Raw genomic sequence first — 12204 nt, forward strand, 5'->3', positions numbered from 1 at the left:
CGAGTGGTAGCCCCGTGAAAGGCTTTGTTAATCAGTAAGAAGAGTTTAAAAAATCCTCCGCCGCAAAACCCCTGCACCTGCCGGCGGAACGCGTAAACAGCCATGATGCGGCTGTGACGTTCCAGCCGACGGGGGCTTTTCCCCTGGCCAGCTACGCAGCTGGAGAACCAGCCGAGTTGTGCTGCACACGTTCCACCCACTTGCTGCCCCGTGCGCGCGTAGAGCTTGCGCGCAGACTTTCTCCCAAGCGGCTGACCGTCCGGCCGCTCAGTGGACGGCTGGCAACGTTACTGCAACGGCCGCGCTCTCCTCGGTTTCGGTTTCAAAATCGCCGATTTTTCTTGACCGTTTGCGGCATCCACGCGTGTATTTCAGCTGTTGTATTTTGCATGTTGCTATCTGTTTAAGCAGACTATACGGAAATAGGGTTTTCAAGAGGCCAAAATATTGAGTGCAGTTGGCCTTTAATGGTACATTCCCAGCTATGGCAAATCCCAGCGCGATTATTTTGTCTGACAAGTTTGACAGCAAAGCACCGTTCGTAGACGAAAGATAATTTTATATTCGTTGTCAGGAAGCTTAGGTAGGATATGTCGCGCGATTGGTTATTTATTTATTTATTTAAAATATCTTACAGGGCTCACTAGAGGGCATTAAGTAAGGGGGTAAAATGGTACAGTGTTACAGCTCATACAGAATTTTTTTGCGCGCTACATAACATAGCAGAACAACTGATGGCCACGAGGTTTGCAACATAAAGTCGGAAGACGATAACAAGAAAAGTGCAAAGTCGATTGCATTGTACACACACGGAATCTACGCACAAGAGTGGAAAGTGAACCGAATACAATCAAGGTAGTAGATTAAGAAAATAGCAACCAAAGATACCCGACTATACGGACGCGACGCCCACGAATTACTTGCTATAGTTTACAATGCACACAAAAGATAAATCACAAGACAGAACGCCGAGCGACGCGCAAAAAACATTTTCAGTATACACATTCATAATCGGGCACAAAGTGCGACACTGAAAAAAGAAGGAAAAAGCAAGAAAAACCATGCTGTGGTGCAGATATGACAGGTTCCTGTGGCCTTCAAGTACATTTTTAGAAGCACATACGATGGATACAGGACATGGCAGAATAAAAAAATAGAAAACAGTGGTAAGATGTTATTTCAAAAAGGGAGTAAGCAGCAATTGACGGACATAATTATTGTCTGATACTGATGCGATGTTATCTGAAAGACCATTCCACAAACGTATTTCGCGAGGAAGAGCAGATGAGTGAAACGCATCACTTGACCCATATAACAGCATGAAACTGCAGTGATTATGCAGCTTACGGGAAGTAATGGAGGGAACATCAAGGTGAAGTGGGAAAGGTTTATTGTTCTGCACGTATACGTGAAGGAGACAAGGAAGAAAAATGTCGCGGCGAGTACTCAGGGGTTGAAGCAAAAGGCTGTGCTTAATTCGCGTTATGCTGCTGTGATAGTCTTGATTGCGTGAAATTAAACGGGCCGCTCTATACTGAATCGCTTCAAGCATATTGATTAAGTAGTTGGGGTAAGGGGGCCAGATAGAAGCGGCAAATTCAAGCTGTGGGCTGACGAAGTTTTGATAGGGACCAGATAGGCACGGCAAATTCAAACTGTGGGCTGACGCATGTTTGATAGGCAAGTTGTAGGACGTGAGTGGGACAGCTATGGACATTGTGGCGTAGATACCCTAAAGACTTGAAAGCTTTTGCGCTAATGGTGGCAATGTGGTGAGACCAGGAGAGATTGGGTGGGCAATATACTCCAAGATGCTTGTGATGGTGGGCAATTATTCATAGTGTAGCGAAAGGTGGGAACGTTTTTTTTTTTGCGCGCGAAGGAGGTCGTTATTTTGCATTTTTCCGTGTTCACTGGCATTAACGAATTGTTACACCAGTCATTAATGCGGTGAAGGTCATTTGCAGTGTTAACTGGTCGTCGGGGAAGATATGGGACGATAGATTATGCGATCATCTGTCAAAATTCCTATGCAGGATGAAATGTTATTTGGTAGATCATCCAAATAGATTAAGAACAATAGAGGGCCAAGGACGCACTATTGTGGTACGCCAAAAGTTACGTGGGAAAGGGGGGAATTGTTAATTACAGTAAACGACATGAAAGAATGAAGTCATGATATGGTTAGAGAGTCTAATCGGAGGGATAATAATTTCATGAAGCACGATCGAAAGCTTTGTAAAAATCTAGAAAACTATAGTCAGTGTGAAGGTTTCTGTTTGTTTTGGAAGGCAGCTCAGTTGTTAGTTCTAGCAGCTGTGTTTCGCAAGAGAAACCTTTCCTGAATCCGTGTTGGTTGTAAAATAAAAACATTATTTGAGTTTAAGTGTCGGAAAACAAGTGATTATGTGTTCAAGACGTTTGCAGCAGGTACAAGTAAGGGAAATTGGACGGCAACTTTCGGGTGAATGCTTATTGCCGCCATTAAACACAGGCACTATTGTACCAATTTTCCAGTCAGAGGGAAGTTGACCTGTCGCTAAAGATTGCATAAAAGGGGATAGGAAATGTTAACAGAAACAGGGGTGGTGTTTTTATGAACTTTAGAATTGATGTTGTCAATGCCGGCTGAAGTGGACAGCTTGAAATTATTAATTAGAACAGCAATACCCTTGGCAGTTATTTCTATCGGTTCCGTGTATGCGATGTCAAGTTCGGGAACATATAATATGTCAGAATGGCCTTCCCGGCTGAAAACAGATGAAAAAAATTGGTTAAATGCTGATGTGCAATGACTATCTGAAAGGGGAATATGGTCGCCAATAAATAAGGATATTTCTTGGCCATTATGTTCAGAACAAACAGCTGTCCAGAACTTCTTAGAATTTGATTTCAAAAAAGAAGGTCGATCGACAGAGTAGTATTTATGTTTAGCAGATTGTACGGCCGAACAGTAGTTTTTCATATTGTTTTTTATGCCTACCAGGCAGAGGGCGTATCATGGCGCTTAGCCGTGCGGCATAAACGTTTTTTTGTATTTCTAAGTTGCCGGAGAGATTTCGTAAACCAAGAGTGTGATTTATCATTTTTACGTTTATAAGCCGGGCTTACTTATTATCTAGTGCACATGTTTATCTCTGATTGATTGATTGATTGATTGTAGGGTTTGACGCACCGACGCAACGGAGGCGATGAGGCATGCCGTAGTGGAGGGCTCCGGATTAATTTTGACCACCTGGTGATCTTTAACGTGCGCCGAAATCTCGAACACGCGGGCGTTTTTTCTTTTCGCCTCCATCAGAAAAGCGGTCGCCGCGTCCGGGAATCTAACCCGCGACCTCGTGCTCAGCAGCGCAATGCCTTAGCCACTGAGCCACCGAGGCGGGTTAGTTTGCTTCTGCACAGTACCCAGTCATCATTTACTGAACGACGGTCGAAAAATGGTGAGAATGTGTCAGAGTAAAACGTTTCGGGTTCGGCGTTTATTCGGCTGTAGTTGGCCGTACTATAATCGCGAATTTTTGTGTAGTCAGTGCCGGAGAAGGGTAGCGGAATGTTAAGAGTTACTTGAAGGAGGCTGTGATCGCTAAAACCATCCATGTAAAGCCCGGTACCTACCATTACAGGAGCTGTCGTAAGAATTCCGTAAAGGATGTTAGAACCGCGCTTGCGTTGATTCACTATTTGAAATAAGTTAAAACCTGCGGCAAGGTTGATAAAGTCTGTGGAATTACGGCAAGAGGAAGACAAGTGGTTGCAATTATTTTGGGAAACTTAGAGTCGCCGAAAATGTAAACGGGGTCGGTGCGACATAACTTGGTGGCCTCAGTTATGCTACTGCGCAGGTCGTCTGCGAATGAGTGGCTACAACCAGGGGGCCGGTAGTAACTGCCGATAAATAAGGTGATGGTGAACTTAGCAGCACAGGCTATCCAAACAATTTCTATGTTAGAGTGTACATTGATTGCGTAGGATTGCACAGTATTTCTTCCTGCAAGACGTACACCTCCGCCACGCCTATGTTTACGGTCATTTCGATATATGTGGAAGTTGTTACGATCGGGAAAAATTTCATTATCGGTGATATGAGGGTAAAGCCGCATTTCAGTAGGGCGAGAATGTCGCAGTCACAGTCATTTAGGAATGAACAGACCAAATCCCGTTTCGGCATTACGCTACGGATATTAGTAGATGATAGCGAAAATCTTGTAATGGTTTGAAGTGAAGTTACATTGGAATCTTCCTTGCACTTATTCGACTTTAGCTATCTGCTTGCTAGCACAACTGCGTCAGTGTTGGTGTCATAGACGTAGGTATTTTCATCAATGTGCAGATGGTGAACTGATATTTGAAAGGCTTGTTTTGGGTTTTTGCAAAGCCCACGAATTTGCGCCTGGCCTGTCCCATCGCCGGCGAAAAATCTTCGCCGATTGAAAACGTCGTTTTTTTAGTTTCTGTGCAGAGGGCAAAATCTGCTGTTTATATTTGAAGAAAGTTAGTTTTGCAATGATGGGTCTGTTTTTTCCCTCGGTGAACTTGCAAAGGCTGTGAACCCGTTTAAACTGTGAAATAGTTATTTCGAGTCGTTCAGAGGAAAAGTTAATTATTTTCTCCTCGACCTCCGCCCATTCCTCTCTTTCGCTATCTTCGATTCCCAAGCAAAGAAGATTAGACCGCCGCTGCCTATTTTCAGCATCGTCGCATCTAGACGGGCTTTCCATCAACCGATTTGAAGCTTTCAGCATAGCATTGCCAGTGGACCCTTCGGCGTTATTTTTCAATGAAAGTTTTGCTTCGAGGGCAGCGATTTTAGCATTGAGTAATTTAATCTCATTTTTAGTCGTTTCTTGGTCGCCGCTTAGTCGTTTCAAGTCAGCTGACATCGCGGCGTGATCAGCTTCAAGATTTTTTATTGTTTCTAAAGCTGAAGCAAAGGCATCAGATTAAGCTTTACTCATTGGTCCCGAATTCAACTCGACATCGCCGGAAAGAATAAGCTATGTTTTCAAGACGTCAGAACACAAGTTATACGGCATACACAATACCCGCTTCAGCACATCACAAAACTCTGGTGGGTACGACACCGCAATGAGACAGGAATGACAACACTTGGTACAGGAAGCACCCTTCATATAACTAACCTGTAACATCAGTGGTCGTCAGTCACCCATCTCAGATGTGGCACCGTACCCAAAGTAGGCGGCGGAATGCTGCCGCTTATATTCTCCACCGTTGACGTCACGACCCGATGTGGAAGCGCCACGTTGCCAGATTAAAGGGCCGATTTCGCCCAAATTTGGCCTAGGAAGAGTTTCAGTAGGCCAAACAAAATGCAGGAGGTATGCGCCAGTCAGCTCGCAGGATTCGGGCACCCAGGAGCAAATAGCCCGGACGATCGCACCCTGTAACATCAGTGGTCGCGAGTCAACCATCTCTCATGCGGCGCCGTACCCCCTGTTGATGACTTTATGGACCGCATTGATGTTGATAGCTGTTGATGTCTTTATGGACCCCGAAAAGGCTTGAGTGATGTGGTTAGGCATTGGTTCTTTGGCTGGAGACGAACGTCCAGGTTGAGTGGGGCTGAACCGCATTGTTTAGGAATTTCTGTTTGCTTTGCATGAGTATTGGATTGTTTGCGGGTCCGCAGAATCTTTATACACGGTCCTGCTGGAGCCATGATTCGGCTGGTGTTTTAGTCGTATTCTATGGTTTGGTTTCCGCCAGGATAACCGGAGGAGTTTCCAGCGGTGACAATTATTTGCCCAGTTGCAGGGTAGGCCTTGCTAATTGTGCTTTGGTGTAGGGTGAACGCGTCATAAGGGTGAGGAGCAGACGCCACATCTGCGGCAACTCCGGCCTTGTCTAGTGGGCAGTCGCATTCCATAGTTTGGTTTCGGGTGGGGTCTTCTGATGGATTTTCAGCGGCGTCCATCGCTTGCCGTGGTGCAGGAGTTGAGATGGTGGGGAAGCGAGTAGTAGGTGCCACAGCAGCAGTTGCAGCTGTCAAGCGGCAAGCGCCCGACCTGCGCGGTCTGGTTTAGTTGAACGCTTGGGCTGGTCCGGGTCTTTGTGTCAGAGAGACAGTCATTGTACACACCAGTAAAACTGATGAATACTCTGACGCAGGGTCACTTCACCGTCACACTTGTTTCATCTTAGGGGGATACTGAACGAAGAACAGTAAAAGCAACATGAAAAGCACCAAGAGCAGTGGAAACCGAAGGCATACTTAAGGCAAAACATCAAAACATAATTAGTTCTAGGCAGTGTTGTTTTATTTGAAAATTTGATGTGTTGAGATTTGGGAGAATGCGAACAATACGCCATAGAGACGCTATTTTGTTGCTAAAATTGAAAAACAGCTACCGCCCAAACCTAGACATCGTGGCATAATTCCAACTGCAACAGCAAAGGAAGTGTCCTTTGGATGGCGCTTATCAGCCGAATGCGGAACAATTGAAATGACGTTAGCCCACTTCCACCGTGTTTATCGTTGGAGGAGAAAGACGAGGAGAAGGGCTTGAGAGGTGGGCCCGAGAGACGAAAAGGCTCCTACGGGACCCACTAGTTGTCAGTTATCGCATTAAATGCCCATGGGGTTTTATGTAGCTCCAAAAGGAGCCGCTCTCCTCGCACATCTACGAGACCGACCTCACTCTCGAATGGGTATTATTGTTCGCACCTTTAAAATCATGATCGGCCAGCCCCCGACAGATCGCATCATGCCTCCTCCACCCCGCCTGACGAATGAGATCACCATAAGTGCCACTCTGCCATACGTGACCTCAAATAGGGTACGTACTGTGTGAAATAAGGAATCATACAGTGGCCTGCTTGGAGAACTTGAGGGACACGTGCTGATATTCACCGACGGGTCCGAGCTTCCAGACAAGAAGGTGGTGGATGGAGCATCTATCGCGCTTGCCTTCGCTTCAGCCAGGCAATGCCCGCATGCCAGTGGACAGCAACTCCACAACGACCGAAATTACAAGCCTTCACTTGGCTGCCGACTTCATTAGGGAGTGCGAGCGGAATCTCGTCAACCGGAAAGAAGCCATTCGCTCACATTCAAAGGCTACCCTCCTGAGGGTGGACCGGGCCCATTGCAGCTGTCTCGCTGTACAAAGTCTCGTCAGCAAACTGCGCAGCCTCAGTGCTGGAAGCCTTCGCATCCATGGGCAGTGGCTACCTGCTACCTGCTACATGCACTGGCTACATGAGGAGGCTAATCGCCTTGCAACTGAGCCGCATAATCAAAACATTTTGATAAGTGGAGCAATCAGGCCTCTGGACATCGTGCGGTACCTCTTTCGAAGAGACCTCCCCGCCATGCAACCTGCCCACCATGTTGCTTCCGGCAAGCCACCTCACCCGCTCCCTTCGAAGGGATTTAACCGTGCTTTTTGCGCTCTCCTTCGTTCTGCGAGTCAGCTGTCAGCTCTGCGCAGAAAGGCGTGATAGGCTTGGCATCGCTAATTTACCCGCCTGCCCACACTATTTTGCAATAGAAATACTCGCACATGCACTGGTCGAGCGCCCGCAACATTCGCAGGCTCCATCAGCGCTTACAGCGTCGTATGCGAAACTGGGACACCCTTCATTCATCTCTTCAAACCTGTTGTTCCAGGAACGTTACACTTCAAATCGCGAAAACGTTCCGTGCCCTGCTGGACGTTTTAAAGGACACAGTACTCTCGGACCGGCTATGATGCTGCCAGTGCTGTCCCTTCTGCGCGGCTTGTAAACCATCATCTTCTCCTTTTTTACCTCTTTTTCTGTCTATCATCTTTTCATCTACCTCCTCCTAGACTCAGTCTTCATTGAGGCGTCCTCCACCGGAGAGACAGTTATCAGTTGAGTAGACTTCTCCTTTCTCTTCCACTAAAGCACCTCTGTCTCTCTCTCAATATATTTCCCTCTCTCTCTCTCTCTCTCTCTCTCTCTCTCTCTCTTAATTTGGGCTACGACGCTCTCCATCCGAGTTAGCTCCTTTTTCCAAGACGCTTGTTTTGTATCGCGAAGCCGTACTGCTATCATTCTTATTTCCATGGCTGGTTCGGCCGTACTCAGGTTTCCTTATGTGTACTCTGTGTAGCCCAATGTTTCTGTCCATTGGCTCTTTTTGTGTTCCGTACTTTTGCCACGCGTCATATGAAACGACGTTTAAAGTAGGAAAAGACAAGAAACTGGCAAAGAGAGAGAAAGAGGTGACACGAAAGTCGCAGGTAGTGAAAAAAGCTATAGGAGTTGTCGAGTCTATTAGTAGGCATGCTGTCCAGTTTCGTGCAGAAATTTTATTAGCGACCAGCAATATTTTCTTCTAGCCCCCCGCGGTTGTAGTCCTCCGGTTTATACAACCGGGAATGCGCCTGATGTTTTTTTTTTCGTGCGAATCCACAGAAGACGCTGGGCACCAGCTTTAACCGTCCCATCCGGACATTTGGACATTTCGTGTGATTTCCTGGTTCTTCTGGTAAGGGTGACCGAGTCCGGGTGACTGTAGGTGTGACGGCCACCCAGCCAGAATCCTCCCAAGGGATACTTCCTCCACCCGCGAAAGATTAGGGAGGAGGGAGGAGACACACGGGGAATTTAGGGCCCGTGTGTGCCGCCACAAAAGGGAGCACCGATCACAATGAGGCATCAAGGTTATGGGGGGTTTCATGCAAGGAACGAGAGTGGGAAAGATGTTGCGCTAACTGGTTCAGGATATTGTGATGGCGCCCGGGAACCTAATATATACGGATCATTTGATATGCTGTCTTGTGTAAGCTGTGAACATGCTGGCAGATTCAAAATGTCTTTTTTATTTGCTCTAGGTGATTCACAGCGCTGACCGAGTCTGTATATATATGCGCTTGCGTGATATTAGGAAGTGCCCTTCATGCTTTGATTGCGTCATGTACGGCCTGGAACTCCTGTAACACGGCGTCTGGAGTGTCGGTGGTATAACAAAGTGAGCCGTCACGTTAACGGTATGTGGCACTGACGAAAACAATCTGTCCTCCAGCGGTAGAAGAGCTGCGTCGGTGCACCATACGCAGTGACGTTCGGGGACTGTTGTATCGGATGTTACTGCTGGCTGTTCACCGCAGTGGAGCTTCTAGAGCGAGAGAAAGAAGGAAAAGAGAGAGAGCGAGAGAAAGAGAGAGAGAACGATCTTTTAAGAAGTCTGGCCATGTTAGCCAGGCTAAAATGCCTCACTCACTAAACCAGTTGATGACGTGTTAAACATGATGGCAATGATGCTGAAGAACTTGATCCGCAAAGAGGTGTTGAGCTATTTACAGAGGCTGACCTAGAGCTGTGTGTTGCAGGAAATCTATCAGAGCTCCTGCAGTCTGCAAAACACGTTTGGGACATGACACGGGCCTACAACTTCCTTAAGTTGAATGGGCACGAAAAGCGGCAGTCGCAAAGACACTACCAAGGTCTTTCTTTGTGCAAAAAATCGAGCACATTCACAAAGCAGGTGCTGGAGGGTTTCTCGCATATCGCAGTGTGGGCAGAGTGGCGGCGTATTCTCTTCATCTTAAAGAGGACGTTGCGCGTCTATGCGGCATTGAACTGCATGTGTTGTAGAATTGGTTCTACCCGCTTGGGCAGCCGTGGTGGCATTTTGAATTTGCAGTTTGAATCAATGGAAGATAGCCGCGCAATAACCTGATACACCATCCCAGGTTTCTCGCTGCATGGTCCATGCCACGCTAGATACAAGTGCATATTCATCGTTCCCAGAGAATGGTATGAATATATGCGATGCACGATGGTTATGCGCAATGGATGCAACAATGTCCGCCTTCACATTGCCAGTTATCCCACAATGGACAGGAATTTATTGGATTGCTAACCCGCTGCGGTGGCTCAGTGGCTAAGGCGTTCCGCTGCTGAGCATGAGGTCGTGGGTTCGATTCCCGGCCGTGGCGGCCGCTTTTCTGATGGAGGCGAAAAGAAAAACTCCCATGTGTATGAGACTTCGGCACGCGTCAAAGATCCCCAGGTGGTTAAAATTAATCGCCTCATCGCCTGCTTTGCGTCGGTGTGTTAAACCCTACAATCAATCAATCATTGGATTGCTATGTGATGAGGCTGTTGTGGAGCTTGGAGATGTAGGGCGTGCATGTCAAACACGAGTAGACTTTTGGAAATGACGCTAGGCATCGATAGCCAGCCCTAGAGGCTTTCAAGAGCGCCCACTTCCGTTCTGGCTGCTTGATGATGTGAGAGAAAGCCACCCTCACAGCTGCAAGTTCTGTAGCCCGTATTTGACGTTTTGTGGTTTTGTATGACGGTTTGAGCATTGCACTGACGGTGATGTGTGGTGACGGTATCAACACTCTGATAGTGGATGATGTGAATGACACCAACACGTCAGTGTACAGATGAGTGTGGTATTTGTATTTCCATGAATTAAAGTCGAGGGCGAACAACTTTACCACGGGAGCAGGAACATGCCCCTTTCTCGTAACGCCGGCCACAGTAGTCGTGAATAGTATGGGCAGGAACATTCAGTACGGGGGCTCAGGAAGCGCAGGCTGTGGATAAACCTTCTGCAGAAATTCACGCACTTCTTTTTCTCAGCTTATTGCTAAATTATGGCTCCGCTGTCTTACCACAACCCGTAGACGTGCGCGAAGCAATTCCTCCGTATTTAGAGCGAGTAGTGAGAGCCCCCTGTATTCTGTCAGCATTTAGATGGTTGAGGTTGTCTTTGGAACGTCAATGCAGACCCGCAAGATTTGTCCTTGCATGCTGCCTAGCGCTTCGACAGTTCCTTTTGATAAACCAAATGAGGTATATTGTAACGCATCAGGCCAACGCAAAGTGCTTTGTATAGCCGGAAGAGAGAGTTGACTGAAAAACCGCCGGCGCTGGTGGAGAGCATACGGAATACGCGGGCGAATGACGTAGCCTTGTCCTTGAGGTGGCGTACACGAGGCGACCAGATAAAATTGCTGTCAAATGTTACTCCCAAGAATTTGTAAGTGGGGACGTATAGAATTGCGGTCCCTCAACAGTGAGGTCGTATCGCGTAGCTAGTCGTAAAGGCTATCGCAGCACATTTGTTCCCTGATATTTCTAAATCTCGTGTTTCTAGAAATGCCGCAATGGAGTCAGTTTGCCGCTGCAGTCTTGACCGTAACACTCGAATATTGAGGCCAGAACTCCATATGCAAATGTCGTCGGCATACAGAGATTTCTACCGACTATGGCACGCATTTCTCCAGGCCTATTATGGCAATATTAAAGAGTGTAGGGCTCAGCACCCCATCCTGGGGAATACCTCGGGTTACCTTGTGTAGCGATGACTCGCCGCTGTCCGTTGACATGTACACAAACCTCCGTTGTCCATTTGATTGTTATTGTGCTATAACACCATGCTGGAATGTCACGTCGAGTTTAGTCACGGCAGGCTCTTTATATAAATGTGAATGAAGTATTGCGATGATAGGTATATAAAACGCTTGAACTTATGCTTCTTCGCACTGGCTTAAAAACTCTATAATAGTTTTGAACTCGGCGTGCTTCTGTAAGGTGGGAATCGGGGTGAGGCAGGCGACGACGTGTCATGACTGTGCGCATGGCCTTTCAGTTGATAGCCTCAAGTTTCGCACATTGTTTCAAGGTGAGCCTGTGAAACTGCGCCTGGTACCGCTGGAGACCAGCTCGGATACAAGTGGCCGATTCCCCTTTGTGCTGGCTCTTTCACTCCGCGTTACAATCCGGCGGATGAAGTGCGAGGTCGTCGCTGAGTCTTTCTCTGCCTTCCCAACCCAGTGGACACCCGAACCCGACTGGTGCCTCAGAAGTCCGAGCATCCGCTGTTGTCATGTGAGTGGATCTTTAAATAGCCACCACAAACCGCTGAAAGTGGCTGCGAGGTAAAACATTCAAGATATAGCCAGCCAAGTTAGATAACACCCTCTGTACACTGATGAAGTCTGGATACAATCAGAGCCGGATGGCATATCTTATTCTACTCAAGCAACTAGGATAATCGAGTGGCCACTAATCGCTGAAATGTGTTGAATGTTGTACGAGTCCAGGGCATGGGCGCAGGTACACCAAAAAGTTTGAAACGAGCAGTTTATAAAGTTTAAGTATAGGCAACACCTTTCGTGCCATCTTTTCCTTACACCAGTGTGCCATCGTTTTCAGGACTCATGGATTACGCGTAGGTGCAAATGGCTGGACCTTTAC

General features: G+C 47.2%; 1 long non-coding RNA gene across 1 annotated transcript in view; it reads left to right on the plus strand.

The window, feature by feature from the left end:
• Window positions 1–12204, plus strand: part of LOC144164162 (uncharacterized) — a 127139-nt gene that overhangs the window by 96040 nt on the left and 18895 nt on the right. The window lies entirely within an intron of this gene.

This window comes from Haemaphysalis longicornis, unplaced genomic scaffold, assembly GCF_048455015.1.
Source record: "Haemaphysalis longicornis isolate Haplotype H1 unplaced genomic scaffold, Haemaphysalis longicornis Haplotype H1 scaffold_13, whole genome shotgun sequence".
Taxonomy (NCBI): domain Eukaryota; kingdom Metazoa; phylum Arthropoda; class Arachnida; order Ixodida; family Ixodidae; genus Haemaphysalis; species Haemaphysalis longicornis.